Source organism: Hyla sarda, unplaced genomic scaffold (genome assembly GCF_029499605.1).
Source record: "Hyla sarda isolate aHylSar1 unplaced genomic scaffold, aHylSar1.hap1 scaffold_718, whole genome shotgun sequence".
In the NCBI taxonomy this organism is placed as follows: domain Eukaryota; kingdom Metazoa; phylum Chordata; class Amphibia; order Anura; family Hylidae; genus Hyla; species Hyla sarda.
This window is the reverse complement of record NW_026610738.1, coordinates 108,798-133,079: the sequence shown is the minus strand read 5'-3', so window position 1 is coordinate 133,079 and position 24,282 is coordinate 108,798. Positions and strand designations below refer to the sequence as shown.

At 45.7% G+C, this 24,282-nt stretch overlaps 11 non-coding genes across 11 annotated transcripts; all 11 read left to right on the top strand.

Annotated features, from left to right (window-relative positions):
- Positions 1–1,263: 1,263 nt before the first annotated feature.
- Positions 1,264–1,449, top strand: LOC130344368 (U2 spliceosomal RNA). Its single transcript, XR_008883316.1, has one exon. It is a non-coding gene; the product is annotated as a U2 spliceosomal RNA (small nuclear RNA).
- A 2,078-nt stretch (positions 1,450–3,527) lies between these two features.
- LOC130344362 (U2 spliceosomal RNA) lies at positions 3,528–3,718 on the top strand. The gene has a single exon (XR_008883310.1). It is a non-coding gene; the product is annotated as a U2 spliceosomal RNA (small nuclear RNA).
- Positions 3,719–5,805: 2,087 nt separating this feature from the next.
- Positions 5,806–5,996, top strand: LOC130344346 (U2 spliceosomal RNA). The gene has a single exon (XR_008883296.1). It is a non-coding gene; the product is annotated as a U2 spliceosomal RNA (small nuclear RNA).
- A 2,085-nt stretch (positions 5,997–8,081) lies between these two features.
- On the top strand, positions 8,082–8,272 carry LOC130344426 (U2 spliceosomal RNA). Its single transcript, XR_008883365.1, has one exon. It is a non-coding gene; the product is annotated as a U2 spliceosomal RNA (small nuclear RNA).
- A 2,080-nt stretch (positions 8,273–10,352) lies between these two features.
- Positions 10,353–10,543, top strand: LOC130344365 (U2 spliceosomal RNA). Its single transcript, XR_008883313.1, has one exon. It is a non-coding gene; the product is annotated as a U2 spliceosomal RNA (small nuclear RNA).
- A 2,088-nt stretch (positions 10,544–12,631) lies between these two features.
- Positions 12,632–12,822, top strand: LOC130344425 (U2 spliceosomal RNA). Its single transcript, XR_008883364.1, has one exon. It is a non-coding gene; the product is annotated as a U2 spliceosomal RNA (small nuclear RNA).
- Positions 12,823–14,911: 2,089 nt separating this feature from the next.
- On the top strand, positions 14,912–15,102 carry LOC130344423 (U2 spliceosomal RNA). The gene has a single exon (XR_008883363.1). It is a non-coding gene; the product is annotated as a U2 spliceosomal RNA (small nuclear RNA).
- A 2,079-nt stretch (positions 15,103–17,181) lies between these two features.
- Positions 17,182–17,372, top strand: LOC130344422 (U2 spliceosomal RNA). The gene has a single exon (XR_008883362.1). It is a non-coding gene; the product is annotated as a U2 spliceosomal RNA (small nuclear RNA).
- A 2,098-nt stretch (positions 17,373–19,470) lies between these two features.
- On the top strand, positions 19,471–19,661 carry LOC130344421 (U2 spliceosomal RNA). Its single transcript, XR_008883361.1, has one exon. It is a non-coding gene; the product is annotated as a U2 spliceosomal RNA (small nuclear RNA).
- Positions 19,662–21,744: 2,083 nt separating this feature from the next.
- LOC130344419 (U2 spliceosomal RNA) lies at positions 21,745–21,935 on the top strand. Its single transcript, XR_008883359.1, has one exon. It is a non-coding gene; the product is annotated as a U2 spliceosomal RNA (small nuclear RNA).
- Positions 21,936–24,020: 2,085 nt separating this feature from the next.
- On the top strand, positions 24,021–24,211 carry LOC130344418 (U2 spliceosomal RNA). Its single transcript, XR_008883358.1, has one exon. It is a non-coding gene; the product is annotated as a U2 spliceosomal RNA (small nuclear RNA).
- Positions 24,212–24,282: the final 71 nt, after the last annotated feature.

Sequence of the window (24,282 nt, the reverse complement as noted above, 5' to 3'; positions counted from 1 at the left end):
TAACCAGGTCAATGATGGGAGCCCTAACTGGGATTCAGCTATAGCTAAGATGGAGAAGAAGATTTTAATGTGGAATCTTAGAAACCTTACCATGGAGGGGAAGATTTTAATAATAAAGATGGTTTTACTCCCTATTATGCTATACATTGCCATGGTATTTCCTCCATCTATTTTATACATTAAAAAAGTAACTAGAATTGTTTTTACTTTTTTATGGGGTTCAAAAATGGAGAAATTAAAGCGTGATTTTATGTACAAAAGTAAAGATAATGGCGGGAAAGATGTTCCTAACCTTTTTACTTTCTTTTACATAAAGTATTTCTGTTTCTGTTTTAAAATTATTAAATCCGATGGCATTTTTAGCTGCTTTTTAAGGTACGCTGCGGGCATGGTTTTTAAAAGATGGTTGCGCATCCCTCTGAACGCTCCGGTGCTTCTGTGTCCCCCAAAACATTATGTGGTGTTGGAAAAGACAGTCAGGCTCCTAGGTCTCCAAGATTTGGAGCCTGACATACTGGGGGACCAGAGAAAGGTATCAAAGGTCCTCAGGCGGAGTGAGGTTACCCTGGCAGTGTCTAATTTCACACAGGCAAGATCCAAAAAGGTATGGCGGAACGTGTACGGGAAGTTTCTGGCGAATGTACACAGGGATCTTGCCTGGGCAATCGTCCACCAGTGCCTCCCTACTCGTGAGTTCCAGCACAGGCGAGGACTGGTGGCGAGAGCCAAGTGCCCGAGAGATGGCTGCGGAGTGGATGAAACGGTGCTGCACATATTTTGGAACTGCCCTTTTGCACGGGAGCTTTGGAGGAAGGTAGGCCCACTTTTGAAGTGGGCCTGCGGCCTAAAAGATTTTAATCACGAATGTGTCTTTTACGGTCTTTTTAACTGCCCCAATTTTAAACAGCAGATGATCTGCTGGATGATTATTAATTGTTTTAAAAATGCCATCTGGAAAGTTAGGAACATCTTACTTTTTAAACATGATTTTATTGATGTTAAAAACTGTATAAAGCTGGCCCTGAGTGAGATGTACATCTATTACCTAAGAGACAAGAAACAGTTGGGGGCCAGCGAGGCAGCATCCATGTGGTGTCTGCCTCTATGGAACGAAATAACAATATAATCAGTTTTTATGACATTTGTATAATGTTTTATCCTGCCATTTTTATTTTTTCTCCTTTTATTACTGGTTTTATTATTTGTATTTTAAAACTTTTGTGAACCTTTTATTATTTTGCATTTTAAATTCTGTATGGTTTCTTATTTATTCAATAAAATTTTGTTGAAACCTTATCTGTTCTTATCAGTTTAATATCTGATACGTCCCCTATCTGGGGACCATATATTAAATGGATTTTTGAGAACGGGGGCCGATTTCGAAGCTTGCTTCCGTCGCCCTATGCATTGACCCGATATGGCAGTATCTTCGGGTACAGTGCACCACCCCCTTACAGGGTTAAAAAGAAAGATTCCTACTTTCATTGCTACCTGCTTGCTGGCTAGCCAGCTAGCCAGCCCTGTGGGCCTTGCTGCTGCTGCTGCTGCAGCCAAAAAACAAAAGGTGGTGCTGCTGCTGCTTCTGCTTCTGCTTGTGTCTGGCCGCTGTTGGAGCGTCCAGGCACAGGACTTCTGCTGCTGCTGACTAAATGGCCTCCTTAATTGGATCATTTGAGTAGCCAGCACACCTGTGCAGGTAGGGCATGACATGATAGGCAGCTGCCTTGATAGCGGGTGGGTGCTGAATGTTCCTAATTGACAAAATAAGATTAATGCTTATGAAGAAATATAAAATCTCATCCCTTCCCCAATATCGCGCCACACCCCTACCCCTTAATTCCCTGGTTGAACTTGATGGACATATGTCTTTTTTCGACCGTACTAACTATGTAACTATGTAACATAACATGGGGGGGGGGGGTCTCCTGGCTGTTCACACAGGTGTGTCATTGCTGTACATTGACCATGCATTGCTTCTGTGGTATTGCAAAGGCAAAGACAAATGCTTCCAGCCATCCATTGCACTAATGGATTGGTCATCAGCTGGCTGTCTATGTCCCGCATCAATATAGACCAAAGTACAGAGGGTTAGGCTATGCTATTGTGCACCTACCTGATGCATCAGAAGGTGCGAGGCCCTTGCTAAATTCTGTGCACAGACTTTGAGATCTATGCTTTAGACTGTATCTAAACCTGCTCCAACATGGACTGACATTCTGGCCTACTTTCAGCCGATGCGACTTGTCTGTCGCTGAACAGTCGCTTTTTATGTATTCAGCACCTATGTATAATGTTGTAAAAATGCTCTAGAAGCTAAAGTCGCAGAAATGTCACACATATTTGGCCTGCAACTTTCTGTGCGACAAATTCAGACAGGAAAAATCAGTATAAATCCTTAGAAAATTATCCCCCAGTGTCTCCATCTGCTGGCGGTATTGAATAAGCATTGCTGCACTGATGGGGTATGCATTAGACGAAAAAAAAGAAGAAAAAGAAGAATAATACGCCCAGAAAAGAGGCGAAAAGGAGAAAAACGTAAAAAAACGTGAAAAAAAAGTAAGAGGAAGAGAAGGGAAAAAAAGGTGGAAATGGGTTTAAAAGTGATTTCGGCGGAGAAATATATATATATATATATATATATATATATATATATACGCGCACACACACACATATATATAAACGTATTCTCCGTTGAGATATTGCAGCCGCTGCTGTGTCCAGGCCCAGGAGCCTTAGCACTGTGCTGTGATGTCACTCAATACCACTGACATCACTAGGTGTAAACAACATCTCTCCTTTGCTGTGTATGTGACTATGGAGCTGTTTGGTGATGTCGTCTATTATGGCCTTCATAGAAGCAACAGGAGATTGTTGCATCCATCTAGAACCCTCAGAACTACAGTGCTATGATGTCACTCACTTCCACAGGCCTTGCAGAGTGTAAACAACAACAACCCAGCTTTGTTGTGTATGTAACCATAGGGATTTGTGATGTCACCTAGAACCTTCACAGCAGCGACAGCTTTATGAGGAGCATCAGCACTGCTCTGCCTGAGCAGAACCATCACCGCCATAGGTTGTCAAATAACCCGGGTTTAACCCACACAGGTAAGTCCAATGGGGTGCAGGCATGTCCTCTATGCTTACAGCTTCCCGTGGGTGTTGGTTTGATACCGTTTGGGGACAGCCAAGGAGGCATCTGCAGGCAACAAAGGTAGGTGTGTGCTTGTGTGTGTGTTTCCTATGCAGATCCTAAGCCCAGTGTCACATGCAAGTAGGAGGAGTAAGAAGGGTTCCTGGCAAATCCGGGTTATGGATTGCATTTAAAAAGGCCCCGTGGGAGTGCAATGGGCCCCTGTCTTGCTGCTTAGCAATAATGGTATGGGTTTAGGTTCTGCTGTGTGTACTGGTGGTTGACTGCCCCCCAGCCCAGAGTGTGCATGGAAAATTGTCTGGCAGCCTCCCTGACAGCAAGCAGTGATAGTGCCCATGAAGGGGACCTTGTTGGGCCCGCCCCTTTCACGGTTATCGCTTCTCGGCCTTTTGGCTAAGATCAAGTGTAGTATCTGTTCTTATCAGTTTAATATCTGATACGTCCCCTATCTGGGGACCATATATTAAATGGATTTTTGAGAACGGGGGCCGATTTCGAAGCTTGCTTCCGTCGCCCTATGCATTGATCCGATATGGCAGTATCTTCGGGTACAGTGCACCACCCCCTTACAGGGTTAAAAAGAAAGATTCCTACTTTCATTGCTACCTGCTTGCTGGCTAGCCAGCTAGCCAGCCCTGTGGGCCTTGCTGCTGCTGCTGCAGCCAAAAAACAAAAGGTGGTGCTGCTGCTGCTTCTGCTTCTGCTTGTGTCTGGCCGCTGTTGGAGCGTCCAGGCACAGGACTTCTGCTGCTGCTGACTAAATGGCCTCCTTAATTGGATCATTTGAGTAGCCAGCACACCTGTGCAGGTAGGGCATGACATGATAGGCAGCTGCCTTGATAGCGGGTGGGTGCTGAATGTTCCTAATTGACAAAATAAGATTAATGCTTATGAAGAAATATAAAATCTCATCCCTTCCCCAATATCGCGCCACACCCCTACCCCTTAATTCCCTGGTTGAACTTGATGGACATATGTCTTTTTTCGACCGTACTAACTATGTAACTATGTAACATAACATGGGGGGGGGGGGTCTCCTGGCTGTTCACACAGGTGTGTCATTGCTGTACATTGACCATGCATTGCTTCTGTGGTATTGCAAAGGCAAAGACAAATGCTTCCAGCCATCCATTGCACTAATGGATTGGTCATCAGCTGGCTGTCTATGTCCCGCATCAATATAGACCAAAGTACAGAGGGTTAGGCTATGCTATTGTGCACCTACCTGATGCATCAGAAGGTGCGAGGCCCTTGCTAAATTCTGTGCACAGACTTTGAGATCTATGCTTTAGACTGTATCTAAACCTGCTCCAACATGGACTGACATTCTGGCCTACTTTCAGCCGATGCGACTTGTCTGTCGCTGAACAGTCGCTTTTTATGTATTCAGCACCTATGTATAATGTTGTAAAAATGCTCTAGAAGCTAAAGTCGCAGAAATGTCACACATATTTGGCCTGCAACTTTCTGTGCGACAAATTCAGACAGGAAAAATCAGTATAAATCCTTAGAAAATTATCCCCCAGTGTCTCCATCTGCTGGCGGTATTGAATAAGCATTGCTGCACTGATGGGGTATGCATTAGACGAAAAAAAAGAAGAAAAAGAAGAATAATACGCCCAGAAAAGAGGCGAAAAGGAGAAAAACGTAAAAAAACGTGAAAAAAAAGTAAGAGGAAGAGAAGGGAAAAAAAGGTGGAAATGGGTTTAAAAGTGATTTCGGCGGAGAAATATATATATATATATATATATATATATATATATATATATATATATATACGCGCACACACACACATATATATAAACGTATTCTCCGTTGAGATATTGCAGCCGCTGCTGTGTCCAGGCCCAGGAGCCTTAGCACTGTGCTGTGATGTCACTCAATACCACTGACATCACTAGGTGTAAACAACATCTCTCCTTTGCTGTGTATGTGACTATGGAGCTGTTTGGTGATGTCGTCTATTATGGCCTTCATAGAAGCAACAGGAGATTGTTGCATCCATCTAGAACCCTCAGAACTACAGTGCTATGATGTCACTCACTTCCACAGGCCTTGCAGAGTGTAAACAACAACAACCCAGCTTTGTTGTGTATGTAACCATAGGGATTTGTGATGTCACCTAGAACCTTCACAGCAGCGACAGCTTTATGAGGAGCATCAGCACTGCTCTGCCTGAGCAGAACCATCACCGCCATAGGTTGTCAAATAACCCGGGTTTAACCCACACAGGTAAGTCCAATGGGGTGCAGGCATGTCCTCTATGCTTACAGCTTCCCGTGGGTGTTGGTTTGATACCGTTTGGGGACAGCCAAGGAGGCATCTGCAGGCAACAAAGGTAGGTGTGTGCTTGTGTGTGTGTTTCCTATGCAGATCCTAAGCCCAGTGTCACATGCAAGTAGGAGGAGTAAGAAGGGTTCCTGGCAAATCCGGGTTATGGATTGCATTTAAAAAGGCCCCGTGGGAGTGCAATGGGCCCCTGTCTTGCTGCTTAGCAATAATGGTATGGGTTTAGGTTCTGCTGTGTGTACTGGTGGTTGACTGCCCCCCAGCCCAGAGTGTGCATGGAAAATTGTCTGGCAGCCTCCCTGACAGCAAGCAGTGATAGTGCCCATGAAGGGGACCTTGTTGGGCCCGCCCCTTTCACGGTTATCGCTTCTCGGCCTTTTGGCTAAGATCAAGTGTAGTATCTGTTCTTATCAGTTTAATATCTGATACGTCCCCTATCTGGGGACCATATATTAAATGGATTTTTGAGAACGGGGGCCGATTTCGAAGCTTGCTTCCGTCGCCCTATGCATTGACCCGATATGGCAGTATCTTCGGGTACAGTGCACCACCCCCTTACAGGGTTAAAAAGAAAGATTCCTACTTTCATTGCTACCTGCTTGCTGGCTAGCCAGCTAGCCAGCCCTGTGGGCCTTGCTGCTGCTGCTGCTGCTGCAGCCAAAAAACAAAAGGTGGTGCTGCTGCTGCTTCTGCTTCTGCTTGTGTCTGGCCGCTGTTGGAGCGTCCAGGCACAGGACTTCTGCTGCTGCTGACTAAATGGCCTCCTTAATTGGATCATTTGAGTAGCCAGCACACCTGTGCAGGTAGGGCATGACATGATAGGCAGCTGCCTTGATAGCGGGTGGGTGCTGAATGTTCCTAATTGACAAAATAAGATTAATGCTTATGAAGAAATATAAAATCTCATCCCTTCCCCAATATCGCGCCACACCCCTACCCCTTAATTCCCTGGTTGAACTTGATGGACATATGTCTTTTTTCGACCGTACTAACTATGTAACTATGTAACATAACATGGGGGGGGGGGGTCTCCTGGCTGTTCACACAGGTGTGTCATTGCTGTACATTGACCATGCATTGCTTCTGTGGTATTGCAAAGGCAAAGACAAATGCTTCCAGCCATCCATTGCACTAATGGATTGGTCATCAGCTGGCTGTCTATGTCCCGCATCAATATAGACCAAAGTACAGAGGGTTAGGCTATGCTATTGTGCACCTACCTGATGCATCAGAAGGTGCGAGGCCCTTGCTAAATTCTGTGCACAGACTTTGAGATCTATGCTTTAGACTGTATCTAAACCTGCTCCAACATGGACTGACATTCTGGCCTACTTTCAGCCGATGCGACTTGTCTGTCGCTGAACAGTCGCTTTTTATGTATTCAGCACCTATGTATAATGTTGTAAAAATGCTCTAGAAGCTAAAGTCGCAGAAATGTCACACATATTTGGCCTGCAACTTTCTGTGCGACAAATTCAGACAGGAAAAATCAGTATAAATCCTTAGAAAATTATCCCCCAGTGTCTCCATCTGCTGGCGGTATTGAATAAGCATTGCTGCACTGATGGGGTATGCATTAGACGAAAAAAAAGAAGAAAAAGAAGAATAATACGCCCAGAAAAGAGGCGAAAAGGAGAAAAACGTAAAAAAACGTGAAAAAAAAGTAAGAGGAAGAGAAGGGAAAAAAAGGTGGAAATGGGTTTAAAAGTGATTTCGGCGGAGAAATATATATATATATATATATATATATATATATATATATATACGCGCACACACACACATATATATAAACGTATTCTCCGTTGAGATATTGCAGCCGCTGCTGTGTCCAGGCCCAGGAGCCTTAGCACTGTGCTGTGATGTCACTCAATACCACTGACATCACTAGGTGTAAACAACATCTCTCCTTTGCTGTGTATGTGACTATGGAGCTGTTTGGTGATGTCGTCTATTATGGCCTTCATAGAAGCAACAGGAGATTGTTGCATCCATCTAGAACCCTCAGAACTACAGTGCTATGATGTCACTCACTTCCACAGGCCTTGCAGAGTGTAAACAACAACAACCCAGCTTTGTTGTGTATGTAACCATAGGGATTTGTGATGTCACCTAGAACCTTCACAGCAGCGACAGCTTTATGAGGAGCATCAGCACTGCTCTGCCTGAGCAGAACCATCACCGCCATAGGTTGTCAAATAACCCGGGTTTAACCCACACAGGTAAGTCCAATGGGGTGCAGGCATGTCCTCTATGCTTACAGCTTCCCGTGGGTGTTGGTTTGATACCGTTTGGGGACAGCCAAGGAGGCATCTGCAGGCAACAAAGGTAGGTGTGTGCTTGTGTGTGTGTTTCCTATGCAGATCCTAAGCCCAGTGTCACATGCAAGTAGGAGGAGTAAGAAGGGTTCCTGGCAAATCCGGGTTATGGATTGCATTTAAAAAGGCCCCGTGGGAGTGCAATGGGCCCCTGTCTTGCTGCTTAGCAATAATGGTATGGGTTTAGGTTCTGCTGTGTGTACTGGTGGTTGACTGCCCCCCAGCCCAGAGTGTGCATGGAAAATTGTCTGGCAGCCTCCCTGACAGCAAGCAGTGATAGTGCCCATGAAGGGGACCTTGTTGGGCCCGCCCCTTTCACGGTTATCGCTTCTCGGCCTTTTGGCTAAGATCAAGTGTAGTATCTGTTCTTATCAGTTTAATATCTGATACGTCCCCTATCTGGGGACCATATATTAAATGGATTTTTGAGAACGGGGGCCGATTTCGAAGCTTGCTTCCGTCGCCCTATGCATTGACCCGATATGGCAGTATCTTCGGGTACAGTGCACCACCCCCTTACAGGGTTAAAAAGAAAGATTCCTACTTTCATTGCTACCTGCTTGCTGGCTAGCCAGCTAGCCAGCCCTGTGGGCCTTGCTGCTGCTGCTGCTGCAGCCAAAAAACAAAAGGTGGTGCTGCTGCTGCTTCTGCTTCTGCTTGTGTCTGGCCGCTGTTGGAGCGTCCAGGCACAGGACTTCTGCTGCTGCTGACTAAATGGCCTCCTTAATTGGATCATTTGAGTAGCCAGCACACCTGTGCAGGTAGGGCATGACATGATAGGCAGCTGCCTTGATAGCGGGTGGGTGCTGAATGTTCCTAATTGACAAAATAAGATTAATGCTTATGAAGAAATATAAAATCTCATCCCTTCCCCAATATCGCGCCACACCCCTACCCCTTAATTCCCTGGTTGAACTTGATGGACATATGTCTTTTTTCGACCGTACTAACTATGTAACTATGTAACATAACATGGGGGGGGGGGGTCTCCTGGCTGTTCACACAGGTGTGTCATTGCTGTACATTGACCATGCATTGCTTCTGTGGTATTGCAAAGGCAAAGACAAATGCTTCCAGCCATCCATTGCACTAATGGATTGGTCATCAGCTGGCTGTCTATGTCCCGCATCAATATAGACCAAAGTACAGAGGGTTAGGCTATGCTATTGTGCACCTACCTGATGCATCAGAAGGTGCGAGGCCCTTGCTAAATTCTGTGCACAGACTTTGAGATCTATGCTTTAGACTGTATCTAAACCTGCTCCAACATGGACTGACATTCTGGCCTACTTTCAGCCGATGCGACTTGTCTGTCGCTGAACAGTCGCTTTTTATGTATTCAGCACCTATGTATAATGTTGTAAAAATGCTCTAGAAGCTAAAGTCGCAGAAATGTCACACATATTTGGCCTGCAACTTTCTGTGCGACAAATTCAGACAGGAAAAATCAGTATAAATCCTTAGAAAATTATCCCCCAGTGTCTCCATCTGCTGGCGGTATTGAATAAGCATTGCTGCACTGATGGGGTATGCATTAGACGAAAAAAAAGAAGAAAAAGAAGAATAATACGCCCAGAAAAGAGGCGAAAAGGAGAAAAACGTAAAAAAACGTGAAAAAAAAGTAAGAGGAAGAGAAGGGAAAAAAAGGTGGAAATGGGTTTAAAAGTGATTTCGGCGGAGAAATATATATATATATATATATATATATATATATATATATACGCGCACACACACACATATATATAAACGTATTCTCCGTTGAGATATTGCAGCCGCTGCTGTGTCCAGGCCCAGGAGCCTTAGCACTGTGCTGTGATGTCACTCAATACCACTGACATCACTAGGTGTAAACAACATCTCTCCTTTGCTGTGTATGTGACTATGGAGCTGTTTGGTGATGTCGTCTATTATGGCCTTCATAGAAGCAACAGGAGATTGTTGCATCCATCTAGAACCCTCAGAACTACAGTGCTATGATGTCACTCACTTCCACAGGCCTTGCAGAGTGTAAACAACAACAACCCAGCTTTGTTGTGTATGTAACCATAGGGATTTGTGATGTCACCTAGAACCTTCACAGCAGCGACAGCTTTATGAGGAGCATCAGCACTGCTCTGCCTGAGCAGAACCATCACCGCCATAGGTTGTCAAATAACCCGGGTTTAACCCACACAGGTAAGTCCAATGGGGTGCAGGCATGTCCTCTATGCTTACAGCTTCCCGTGGGTGTTGGTTTGATACCGTTTGGGGACAGCCAAGGAGGCATCTGCAGGCAACAAAGGTAGGTGTGTGCTTGTGTGTGTGTTTCCTATGCAGATCCTAAGCCCAGTGTCACATGCAAGTAGGAGGAGTAAGAAGGGTTCCTGGCAAATCCGGGTTATGGATTGCATTTAAAAAGGCCCCGTGGGAGTGCAATGGGCCCCTGTCTTGCTGCTTAGCAATAATGGTATGGGTTTAGGTTCTGCTGTGTGTACTGGTGGTTGACTGCCCCCCAGCCCAGAGTGTGCATGGAAAATTGTCTGGCAGCCTCCCTGACAGCAAGCAGTGATAGTGCCCATGAAGGGGACCTTGTTGGGCCCGCCCCTTTCACGGTTATCGCTTCTCGGCCTTTTAGCTAAGATCAAGTGTAGTATCTGTTCTTATCAGTTTAATATCTGATACGTCCCCTATCTGGGGACCATATATTAAATGGATTTTTGAGAACGGGGGCCGATTTCGAAGCTTGCTTCCGTCGCCCTATGCATTGACCCGATATGGCAGTATCTTCGGGTACAGTGCACCACCCCCTTACAGGGTTAAAAAGAAAGATTCCTACTTTCATTGCTACCTGCTTGCTGGCTAGCCAGCTAGCCAGCCCTGTGGGCCTTGCTTCTGCTGCTGCTGCTGCAGCCAAAAAACAAAAGGTGGTGCTGCTGCTGCGTCTGCTTCTGCTTGTGTCTGGCCGCTGTTGGAGCGTCCAGGCACAGGACTTCTGCTGCTGCTGACTAAATGGCCTCCTTAATTGGATCATTTGAGTAGCCAGCACACCTGTGCAGGTAGGGCATGACATGATAGGCAGCTGCCTTGATAGCGGGTGGGTGCTGAATGTTCCTAATTGACAAAATAAGATTAATGCTTATGAAGAAATATAAAATCTCATCCCTTCCCCAATATCGCGCCACACCCCTACCCCTTAATTCCCTGGTTGAACTTGATGGACATATGTCTTTTTTCGACCGTACTAACTATGTAACTATGTAACATAACATGGGGGGGGGGGTCTCCTGGCTGTTCACACAGGTGTGTCATTGCTGTACATTGACCATGCATTGCTTCTGTGGTATTGCAAAGGCAAAGACAAATGCTTCCAGCCATCCATTGCACTAATGGATTGGTCATCAGCTGGCTGTCTATGTCCCGCATCAATATAGACCAAAGTACAGAGGGTTAGGCTATGCTATTGTGCACCTACCTGATGCATCAGAAGGTGCGAGGCCCTTGCTAAATTCTGTGCACAGACTTTGAGATCTATGCTTTAGACTGTATCTAAACCTGCTCCAACATGGACTGACATTCTGGCCTACTTTCAGCCGATGCGACTTGTCTGTCGCTGAACAGTCGCTTTTTATGTATTCAGCACCTATGTATAATGTTGTAAAAATGCTCTAGAAGCTAAAGTCGCAGAAATGTCACACATATTTGGCCTGCAACTTTCTGTGCGACAAATTCAGACAGGAAAAATCAGTATAAATCCTTAGAAAATTATCCCCCAGTGTCTCCATCTGCTGGCGGTATTGAATAAGCATTGCTGCACTGATGGGGTATGCATTAGACGAAAAAAAAGAAGAAAAAGAAGAATAATACGCCCAGAAAAGAGGCGAAAAGGAGAAAAACGTAAAAAAACGTGAAAAAAAAGTAAGAGGAAGAGAAGGGAAAAAAAGGTGGAAATGGGTTTAAAAGTGATTTCGGCGGATAAATATATATATATATATATATATATATATATATATATATATATATACGCGCACACACACACATATATATAAACGTATTCTCCGTTGAGATATTGCAGCCGCTGCTGTGTCCAGGCCCAGGAGCCTTAGCACTGTGCTGTGATGTCACTCAATACCACTGACATCACTAGGTGTAAACAACATCTCTCCTTTGCTGTGTATGTGACTATGGAGCTGTTTGGTGATGTCGTCTATTATGGCCTTCATAGAAGCAACAGGAGATTGTTGCATCCATCTAGAACCCTCAGAACTACAGTGCTATGATGTCACTCACTTCCACAGGCCTTGCAGAGTGTAAACAACAACAACCCAGCTTTGTTGTGTATGTAACCATAGGGATTTGTGATGTCACCTAGAACCTTCACAGCAGCGACAGCTTTATGAGGAGCATCAGCACTGCTCTGCCTGAGCAGAACCATCACCGCCATAGGTTGTCAAATAACCCGGGTTTAACCCACACAGGTAAGTCCAATGGGGTGCAGGCATGTCCTCTATGCTTACAGCTTCCCGTGGGTGTTGGTTTGATACCGTTTGGGGACAGCCAAGGAGGCATCTGCAGGCAACAAAGGTAGGTGTGTGCTTGTGTGTGTGTTTCCTATGCAGATCCTAAGCCCAGTGTCACATGCAAGTAGGAGGAGTAAGAAGGGTTCCTGGCAAATCCGGGTTATGGATTGCATTTAAAAAGGCCCCGTGGGAGTGCAATGGGCCCCTGTCTTGCTGCTTAGCAATAATGGTATGGGTTTAGGTTCTGCTGTGTGTACTGGTGGTTGACTGCCCCCCAGCCCAGAGTGTGCATGGAAAATTGTCTGGCAGCCTCCCTGACAGCAAGCAGTGATAGTGCCCATGAAGGGGACCTTGTTGGGCCCGCCCCTTTCACGGTTATCGCTTCTCGGCCTTTTGGCTAAGATCAAGTGTAGTATCTGTTCTTATCAGTTTAATATCTGATACGTCCCCTATCTGGGGACCATATATTAAATGGATTTTTGAGAACGGGGGCCGATTTCGAAGCTTGCTTCCGTCGCCCTATGCATTGACCCGATATGGCAGTATCTTCGGGTACAGTGCACCACCCCCTTACAGGGTTAAAAAGAAAGATTCCTACTTTCATTGCTACCTGCTTGCTGGCTAGCCAGCTAGCCAGCCCTGTGGGCCTTGCTGCTGCTGCTGCTGCAGCCAAAAAACAAAAGGTGGTGCTGCTGCTGCTTCTGCTTCTGCTTGTGTCTGGCCGCTGTTGGAGCGTCCAGGCACAGGACTTCTGCTGCTGCTGACTAAATGGCCTCCTTAATTGGATCATTTGAGTAGCCAGCACACCTGTGCAGGTAGGGCATGACATGATAGGCAGCTGCCTTGATAGCGGGTGGGTGCTGAATGTTCCTAATTGACAAAATAAGATTAATGCTTATGAAGAAATATAAAATCTCATCCCTTCCCCAATATCGCGCCACACCCCTACCCCTTAATTCCCTGGTTGAACTTGATGGACATATGTCTTTTTTCGACCGTACTAACTATGTAACTATGTAACATAACATGGGGGGGGGGGGGTCTCCTGGCTGTTCACACAGGTGTGTCATTGCTGTACATTGACCATGCATTGCTTCTGTGGTATTGCAAAGGCAAAGACAAATGCTTCCAGCCATCCATTGCACTAATGGATTGGTCATCAGCTGGCTGTCTATGTCCCGCATCAATATAGACCAAAGTACAGAGGGTTAGGCTATGCTATTGTGCACCTACCTGATGCATCAGAAGGTGCGAGGCCCTTGCTAAATTCTGTGCACAGACTTTGAGATCTATGCTTTAGACTGTATCTAAACCTGCTCCAACATGGACTGACATTCTGGCCTACTTTCAGCCGATGCGACTTGTCTGTCGCTGAACAGTCGCTTTTTATGTATTCAGCACCTATGTATAATGTTGTAAAAATGCTCTAGAAGCTAAAGTCGCAGAAATGTCACACATATTTGGCCTGCAACTTTCTGTGCGACAAATTCAGACAGGAAAAATCAGTATAAATCCTTAGAAAATTATCCCCCAGTGTCTCCATCTGCTGGCGGTATTGAATAAGCATTGCTGCACTGATGGGGTATGCATTAGACGAAAAAAAAGAAGAAAAAGAAGAATAATACGCCCAGAAAAGAGGCGAAAAGGAGAAAAACGTAAAAAAACGTGAAAAAAAAGTAAGAGGAAGAGAAGGGAAAAAAAGGTGGAAATGGGTTTAAAAGTGATTTCGGCGGAGAAATATATATATATATATATATATATATATATATATATATATATATATACGCGCACACACACACATATATATAAACGTATTCTCCGTTGAGATATTGCAGCCGCTGCTGTGTCCAGGCCCAGGAGCCTTAGCACTGTGCTGTGATGTCACTCAATACCACTGACATCACTAGGTGTAAACAACATCTCTCCTTTGCTGTGTATGTGACTATGGAGCTGTTTGGTGATGTCGTCTATTATGGCCTTCATAGAAGCAACAGGAGATTGTTGCATCCATCTAGAACCCTCAGAACTACAGTGCTATGATGTCACTCACTTCCACAGGCCTTGCAGAGTGTAAACAACAACAACCCAGCTTTGTTGTGTATGTAACCATAGGGATTTGTGATGTCACCTAGAACCTTCACAGCAGCGACAGCTTTATGAGGAGCATCAGCACTGCTCTGCCTGAGCAGAACCATCACCGCCATAGGTTGTCAAATAACCCGGGTTTAACCCACACAGGTAAGTCCAATGGGGTGCAGGCATGTCCTCTATGCTTACAGCTTCCCGTGGGTGTTGGTTTGATACCGTTTGGGGACAGCCAAGGAGGCATCTGCAGGCAACAAAGGTAGGTGTGTGCTTGTGTGTGTGTTTCCTATGCAGATCCTAAGCCCAGTGTCACATGCAAGTAGGAGGAGTAAGAAGGGTTCCTGGCAAATCCGGGTTATGGATTGCATTTAAAAAGGCCCCGTGGGAGTGCAATGGGCCCCTGTCTTGCTGCTTAGCAATAATGGTATGGGTTTAGGTTCTGCTGTGTGTACTGGTGGTTGACTGCCCCCCAGCCCAGAGTGTGCATGGAAAATTGTCTGGCAGCCTCCCTGACAGCAAGCAGTGATAGTGCCCATGAAGGGGACCTTGTTGGGCCCGCCCCTTTCACGGTTATCGCTTCTCGGCCTTTTGGCTAAGATCAAGTGTAGTATCTGTTCTTATCAGTTTAATATCTGATACGTCCCCTATCTGGGGACCATATATTAAATGGATTTTTGAGAACGGGGGCCGATTTCGAAGCTTGCTTCCGTCGCCCTATGCATTGACCCGATATGGCAGTATCTTCGGGTACAGTGCACCACCCCCTTACAGGGTTAAAAAGAAAGATTCCTACTTTCATTGCTACCTGCTTGCTGGCTAGCCAGCTAGCCAGCCCTGTGGGCCTTGCTGCTGCTGCTGCTGCAGCCAAAAAACAAAAGGTGGTGCTGCTGCTGCTTCTGCTTCTGCTTGTGTCTGGCCGCTGTTGGAGCGTCCAGGCACAGGACTTCTGCTGCTGCTGACTAAATGGCCTCCTTAATTGGATCATTTGAGTAGCCAGCACACCTGTGCAGGTAGGGCATGACATGATAGGCAGCTGCCTTGATAGCGGGTGGGTGCTGAATGTTCCTAATTGACAAAATAAGATTAATGCTTATGAAGAAATATAAAATCTCATCCCTTCCCCAATATCGCGCCACACCCCTACCCCTTAATTCCCTGGTTGAACTTGATGGACATATGTCTTTTTTCGACCGTACTAACTATGTAACTATGTAACATAACATGGGGGGGGGGGTCTCCTGGCTGTTCACACAGGTGTGTCATTGCTGTACATTGACCATGCATTGCTTCTGTGGTATTGCAAAGGCAAAGACAAATGCTTCCAGCCATCCATTGCACTAATGGATTGGTCATCAGCTGGCTGTCTATGTCCCGCATCAATATAGACCAAAGTACAGAGGGTTAGGCTATGCTATTGTGCACCTACCTGATGCATCAGAAGGTGCGAGGCCCTTGCTAAATTCTGTGCACAGACTTTGAGATCTATGCTTTAGACTGTATCTAAACCTGCTCCAACATGGACTGACATTCTGGCCTACTTTCAGCCGATGCGACTTGTCTGTCGCTGAACAGTCGCTTTTTATGTATTCAGCACCTATGTATAATGTTGTAAAAATGCTCTAGAAGCTAAAGTCGCAGAAATGTCACACATATTTGGCCTGCAACTTTCTGTGCGACAAATTCAGACAGGAAAAATCAGTATAAATCCTTAGAAAATTATCCCCCAGTGTCTCCATCTGCTGGCGGTATTGAATAAGCATTGCTGCACTGATGGGGTATGCATTAGACGAAAAAAAAGAAGAAAAAGAAGAATAATACGCCCAGAAAAGAGGCGAAAAGGAGAAAAACGTAAAAAAACGTGAAAAAAAAGTAAGAGGAAGAGAAGGGAAAAAAAGGTGGAAATGGGTTTAAAAGTGATTTCGGCGGAGAAATATATATATATATATATATATATATATATATATATATACGCGCACACACACACATATATATAAACGTATTCTCCGTTGAGATATTGCAGCCGCTGCTGTGTCCAGGCCCAGGAGCCTTAGCACTGTGCTGTGATGTCACTCAATACCACTGACATCACTAGGTGTAAACAACATCTCTCCTTTGCTGTGTATGTGACTATGGAGCTGTTTGGTGATGTCGTCTATTATGGCCTTCATAGAAGCAACAGGAGATTGTTGCATCCATCTAGAACCCTCAGAACTACAGTGCTATGATGTCACTCACTTCCACAGGCCTTGCAGAGTGTAAACAACAACAACCCAGCTTTGTTGTGTATGTAACCATAGGGATTTGTGATGTCACCTAGAACCTTCACAGCAGCGACAGCTTTATGAGGAGCATCAGCACTGCTCTGCCTGAGCAGAACCATCACCGCCATAGGTTGTCAAATAACCCGGGTTTAACCCACACAGGTAAGTCCAATGGGGTGCAGGCATGTCCTCTATGCTTACAGCTTCCCGTGGGTGTTGGTTTGATACCGTTTGGGGACAGCCAAGGAGGCATCTGCAGGCAACAAAGGTAGGTGTGTGCTTGTGTGTGTGTTTCCTATGCAGATCCTAAGCCCAGTGTCACATGCAAGTAGGAGGAGTAAGAAGGGTTCCTGGCAAATCCGGGTTATGGATTGCATTTAAAAAGGCCCCGTGGGAGTGCAATGGGCCCCTGTCTTGCTGCTTAGCAATAATGGTATGGGTTTAGGTTCTGCTGTGTGTACTGGTGGTTGACTGCCCCCCAGCCCAGAGTGTGCATGGAAAATTGTCTGGCAGCCTCCCTGACAGCAAGCAGTGATAGTGCCCATGAAGGGGACCTTGTTGGGCCCGCCCCTTTCACGGTTATCGCTTCTCGGCCTTTTGGCTAAGATCAAGTGTAGTATCTGTTCTTATCAGTTTAATATCTGATACGTCCCCTATCTGGGGACCATATATTAAATGGATTTTTGAGAACGGGGGCCGATTTCGAAGCTTGCTTCCGTCGCCCTATGCATTGACCCGATATGGCAGTATCTTCGGGTACAGTGCACCACCCCCTTACAGGGTTAAAAAGAAAGATTCCTACTTTCATTGCTACCTGCTTGCTGGCTAGCCAGCTAGCCAGCCCTGTGGGCCTTGCTGCTGCTGCTGCTGCTGCAGCCAAAAAACAAAAGGTGATGCTGCTGCTGCTTCTGCTTCTGCTTGTGTCTGGCCGCTGTTGGAGCGTCCAGGCACAGGACTTCTGCTGCTGCTGACTAAATGGCCTCCTTAATTGGATCATTTGAGTAGCCAGCACACCTGTGCAGGTAGGGCATGACATGATAGGCAGCTGCCTTGATAGCGGGTGGGTGCTGAATGTTCCTAATTGACAAAATAAGATTAATGCTTATGAAGAAATATAAAATCTCATCCCTTCCCCAATATCGCGCCACACCCCTACCCCTTAATTCCCTGGTTGAACTTGATGGACATATGTCTTTTTTCGACCGTACTAACTATGTAACTATGTAACATAACATGGGGGGGGGGGGGGGTCTCCTGGCTGTTCACACAGGTGTGTCATTGCTGTACATTGACCATGCATTGCTTCTGTGGTATTGCAAAGGCAAAGACAAATGCTTCCAGCCATCCATTGCACTAATGGATTGGTCATCAGCTGGCTGTCTATGTCCCGCATCAATATAGACCAAAGTACAGAGGGTTAGGCTATGCTATTGTGCACCTACCTGATGCATCAGAAGGTGCGAGGCCCTTGCTAAATTCTGTGCACAGACTTTGAGATCTATGCTTTAGACTGTATCTAAACCTGCTCCAACATGGACTGACATTCTGGCCTACTTTCAGCCGATGCGACTTGTCTGTCGCTGAACAGTCGCTTTTTATGTATTCAGCACCTATGTATAATGTTGTAAAAATGCTCTAGAAGCTAAAGTCGCAGAAATGTCACACATATTTGGCCTGCAACTTTCTGTGCGACAAATTCAGACAGGAAAAATCAGTATAAATCCTTAGAAAATTATCCCCCAGTGTCTCCATCTGCTGGCGGTATTGAATAAGCATTGCTGCACTGATGGGGTATGCATTAGACGAAAAAAAAGAAGAAAAAGAAGAATAATACGCCCAGAAAAGAGGCGAAAAGGAGAAAAACGTAAAAAAACGTGAAAAAAAAGTAAGAGGAAGAGAAGGGAAAAAAAGGTGGAAATGGGTTTAAAAGTGATTTCGGCGGAGAAATATATATATATATATATATATATATATATATATATATATATATATATATACGCGCACACACACACATATATATAAACGTATTCTCCGTTGAGATATTGCAGCCGCTGCTGTGTCCAGGCCCAGGAGCCTTAGCACTGTGCTGTGATGTCACTCAATACCACTGACATCACTAGGTGTAAACAACATCTCTCCTTTGCTGTGTATGTGACTATGGAGCTGTTTGGTGATGTCGTCTATTATGGCCTTCATAGAAGCAACAGGAGATTGTTGCATCCATCTAGAACCCTCAGAACTACAGTGCTATGATGTCACTCACTTCCACAGGCCTTGCAGAGTGTAAACAACAACAACCCAGCTTTGTTGTGTATGTAACCATAGGGATTTGTGATGTCACCTAGAACCTTCACAGCAGCGACAGCTTTATGAGGAGCATCAGCACTGCTCTGCCTGAGCAGAACCATCACCGCCATAGGTTGTCAAATAACCCGGGTTTAACCCACACAGGTAAGTCCAATGGGGTGCAGGCATGTCCTCTATGCTTACAGCTTCCCGTGGGTGTTGGTTTGATACCGTTTGGGGACAGCCAAGGAGGCATCTGCAGGCAACAAAGGTAGGTGTGTGCTTGTGTGTGTGTTTCCTATGCAGATCCTAAGCCCAGTGTCACATGCAAGTAGGAGGAGTAAGAAGGGTTCCTGGCAAATCCGGGTTATGGATTGCATTTAAAAAGGCCCCGTGGGAGTGCAATGGGCCCCTGTCTTGCTGCTTAGCAATAATGGTATGGGTTTAGGTTCTGCTGTGTGTACTGGTGGTTGACTGCCCCCCAGCCCAGAGTGTGCATGGAAAATTGTCTGGCAGCCTCCCTGACAGCAAGCAGTGATAGTGCCCATGAAGGGGACCTTGTTGGGCCCGCCCCTTTCACGGTTATCGCTTCTCGGCCTTTTGGCTAAGATCAAGTGTAGTATCTGTTCTTATCAGTTTAATATCTGATACGTCCCCTATCTGGGGACCATATATTAAATGGATTTTTGAGAACGGGGGCCGATTTCGAAGCTTGCTTCCGTCGCCCTATGCATTGACCCGATATGGCAGTATCTTCGGGTACAGTGCACCACCCCCTTACAGGGTTAAAAAGAAAGATTCCTACTTTCATTGCTACCTGCTTGCTGGCTAGCCAGCTAGCCAGCCCTGTGGGCCTTGCTGCTGCTGCTGCTGCAGCCAAAAAACAAAAGGTGGTGCTGCTGCTGCTTCTGCTTCTGCTTGTGTCTGGCCGCTGTTGGAGCGTCCAGGCACAGGACTTCTGCTGCTGCTGACTAAATGGCCTCCTTAATTGGATCATTTGAGTAGCCAGCACACCTGTGCAGGTAGGGCATGACATGATAGGCAGCTGCCTTGATAGCGGGTGGGTGCTGAATGTTCCTAATTGACAAAATAAGATTAATGCTTATGAAGAAATATAAAATCTCATCCCTTCCCCAATATCGCGCCACACCCCTACCCCTTAATTCCCTGGTTGAACTTGATGGACATATGTCTTTTTTCGACCGTACTAACTATGTAACTATGTAACATAACATGGGGGGGGGGGTCTCCTGGCTGTTCACACAGGTGTGTCATTGCTGTACATTGACCATGCATTGCTTCTGTGGTATTGCAAAGGCAAAGACAAATGCTTCCAGCCATCCATTGCACTAATGGATTGGTCATCAGCTGGCTGTCTATGTCCCGCATCAATATAGACCAAAGTACAGAGGGTTAGGCTATGCTATTGTGCACCTACCTGATGCATCAGAAGGTGCGAGGCCCTTGCTAAATTCTGTGCACAGACTTTGAGATCTATGCTTTAGACTGTATCTAAACCTGCTCCAACATGGACTGACATTCTGGCCTACTTTCAGCCGATGCGACTTGTGTGTCGCTGAACAGTCGCTTTTTATGTATTCAGCACCTATGTATAATGTTGTAAAAATGCTCTAGAAGCTAAAGTCGCAGAAATGTCACACATATTTGGCCTGCAACTTTCTGTGCGACAAATTCAGACAGGAAAAATCAGTATAAATCCTTAGAAAATTATCCCCCAGTGTCTCCATCTGCTGGCGGTATTGAATAAGCATTGCTGCACTGATGGGGTATGCATTAGACGAAAAAAAAGAAGAAAAAGAAGAATAATACGCCCAGAAAAGAGGCGAAAAGGAGAAAAACGTAAAAAAACGTGAAAAAAAAGTAAGAGGAAGAGAAGGGAAAAAAAGGTGGAAATGGGTTTAAAAGTGATTTCGGCGGAGAAATATATATATATATATATATATATATATATATATATATATATACGCGCACACACACACATATATATAAACGTATTCTCCGTTGAGATATTGCAGCCGCTGCTGTGTCCAGGCCCAGGAGCCTTAGCACTGTGCTGTGATGTCACTCAATACCACTGACATCACTAGGTGTAAACAACATCTCTCCTTTGCTGTGTATGTGACTATGGAGCTGTTTGGTGATGTCGTCTGTTATGGCCTTCATAGAAGCAACAGGAGATTGTTGCATCCATCTAGAACCCTCAGAACTACAGTGCTATGATGTCACTCACTTCCACAGGCCTTGCAGAGTGTAAACAACAACAACCCAGCTTTGTTGTGTATGTAACCATAGGGATTTGTGATGTCACCTAGAACCTTCACAGCAGCGACAGCTTTATGAGGAGCATCAGCACTGCTCTGCCTGAGCAGAACCATCACCGCCATAGGTTGTCAAATAACCCGGGTTTAACCCACACAGGTAAGTCCAATGGGGTGCAGGCATGTCCTCTATGCTTACAGCTTCCCGTGGGTGTTGGTTTGATACCGTTTGGGGACAGCCAAGGAGGCATCTGCAGGCAACAAAGGTAGGTGTGTGCTTGTGTGTGTGTTTCCTATGCAGATCCTAAGCCCAGTGTCACATGCAAGTAGGAGGAGTAAGAAGGGTTCCTGGCAAATCCGGGTTATGGATTGCATTTAAAAAGGCCCCGTGGGAGTGCAATGGGCCCCTGTCTTGCTGCTTAGCAATAATGGTATGGGTTTAGGTTCTGCTGTGTGTACTGGTGGTTGACTGCCCCCCAGCCCAGAGTGTGCATGGAAAATTGTCTGGCAGCCTCCCTGACAGCAAGCAGTGATAGTGCCCATGAAGGGGACCTTGTTGGGCCCGCCCCTTTCACGGTTATCGCTTCTCGGCCTTTTGGCTAAGATCAAGTGTAGTATCTGTTCTTATCAGTTTAATATCTGATACGTCCCCTATCTGGGGACCATATATTAAATGGATTTTTGAGAACGGGGGCCGATTTCGAAGCTTGCTTCCGTCGCCCTATGCATTGACCCGATATGGCAGTATCTTCGGGTACAGTGCACCACCCCCTTACAGGGTTAAAAAGAAAGATTCCTACTTTCATTGCTACCTGCTTGCTGGCTAGCCAGCTAGCCAGCCCTGTGGGCCTTGCTGCTGCTGCTGCTGCAGCCAAAAAACAAAAGGTGGTGCTGCTGCTGCTTCTGCTTCTGCTTGTGTCTGGCCGCTGTTGGAGCGTCCAGGCACAGGACTTCTGCTGCTGCTGACTAAATGGCCTCCTTAATTGGATCATTTGAGTAGCCAGCACACCTGTGCAGGTAGGGCATGACATGATAGGCAGCTGCCTTGATAGCGGGTGGGTGCTGAATGTTCCTAATTGACAAAATAAGATTAATGCTTATGAAGAAATATAAAATCTCATCCCTTCCCCAATATCGCGCCACACCCCTACCCCTTAATTCCCTGGTTGAACTTGATGGACATATGTCTTTTTTCGACCGTACTAACTATGTAACTATGTAACATAACATGGGGGGGGGGGGTCTCCTGGCTGTTCACACAGGTGTGTCATTGCTGTACATTGACCATGATTGCTTCTGTGGTATTGCAAAGGCAAAGACAAATGCTTCCAGCCATCCATTGCACTAATGGATTGGTCATCAGCTGGCTGTCTATGTCCCGCATCAATATAGACCAAAGTACAGAGGGTTAGGCTATGCTATTGTGCACCTACCTGATGCATCAGAAGGTGCGAGGCCCTTGCTAAATTCTGTGCACAGACTTTGAGATCTATGCTTTAGACTGTATCTAAACCTGCTCCAACATGGACTGACATTCTGGCCTACTTTCAGCCGATGCGACTTGTCTGTCGCTGAACAGTCGCTTTTTATGTATTCAGCACCTATGTATAATGTTTGTAAAAATGCTCTAGAAGCTAAAGTCGCAGAAATGTCACACATATTTGGCCTGCAACTTTCTGTGCGACAAATTCAGACAGGAAAAATCAGTATAAATCCTTAGAAAATTATCCCCCAGTGTCTCCATCTGCTGGCGGTATTGAATAAGCATTGCTGCACTGATGGGTATGCATTAGACGAAAAAAAGAAGAAAAAGAAGAATAATACGCCCAGAAAAGAGGCGGAAAAGGAGAAAAACGTAAAAAAACGTGAAAAAAAAGTAAGAGGAAGAGAAGGGGAAAAAAAAGGTGGAAATGGGTTTAAAAGTGATTTCGGCGGAGAAATATATATATATATATATATATATATATATATATATATATATACGCGCACACACACACATATATATAAACGTATTCTCCGTTGAGATATTGCAGCCGCTGCTGTGTCCAGGCCCAGGAGCCTTAGCACTGTGCTGTGATGTCACTCAATACCACTGACATCACTAGGTGTAAACAACATCTCTCCTTTGCTGTGTATGTGACTATGGAGCTGTTTGGTGATGTCGTCTATTATGGCCTTCATAGAAGCAACAGGAGATTGTTGCATCCATCTAGAACCCTCAGAACTACAGTGCTATGATGTCACTCACTTCCACAGGCCTTGCAGAGTGTAAACAACAACAACCCAGCTTTGTTGTGTATGTAACCATAGGGATTTGTGATGTCACCTAGAACCTTCACAGCAGCGACAGCTTTATGAGGAGCATCAGCACTGCTCTGCCTGAGCAGAACCATCACCGCCATAGGTTGTCAAATAACCCGGGTTTAACCCACACAGGTAAGTCCAATGGGGTGCAGGCATGTCCTCTATGCTTACAGCTTCCCGTGGGTGTTGGTTTGATACCGTTTGGGGACAGCCAAGGAGGCATCTGCAGGCAACAAAGGTAGGTGTGTGCTTGTGTGTGTGTTTCCTATGCAGATCCTAAGCCCAGTGTCACATGCAAGTAGGAGGAGTAAGAAGGGTTCCTGGCAAATCCGGGTTATGGATTGCATTTAAAAAGGCCCCGTGGGAGTGCAATGGGCCCCTGTCTTGCTGCTTAGCAATAATGGTATGGGTTTAGGTTCTGCTGTGTGTACTGGTGGTTGACTGCCCCCCAGCCCAGAGTGTGCATGGAAAATTGTCTGGCAGCCTCCCTGACAGCAAGCAGTGATAGTGCCCATGAAGGGGACCTTGTTGGGCCCGCCCCTTTCACGGTTATCGCTTCTCGGCCTTTTGGCTAAGATCAAGTGTAGTATCTGTTCTTATCAGTTTAATATCTGATACGTCCCCTATCTGGGGACCATATATTAAATGGATTTTTGAGAACGGGGGCCGATTTCGAAGCTTGCTTCCGTCGCCCTATGCATTGACCCGATATGGCAGTATCTTCGGGTACAGTGCACCACCCCCTTACAGGGTTAAAAAGAAAGATTCCTACTTTCATTGCTACCTGCTTGCTGGGCTAGCCAGCTAGCCAGC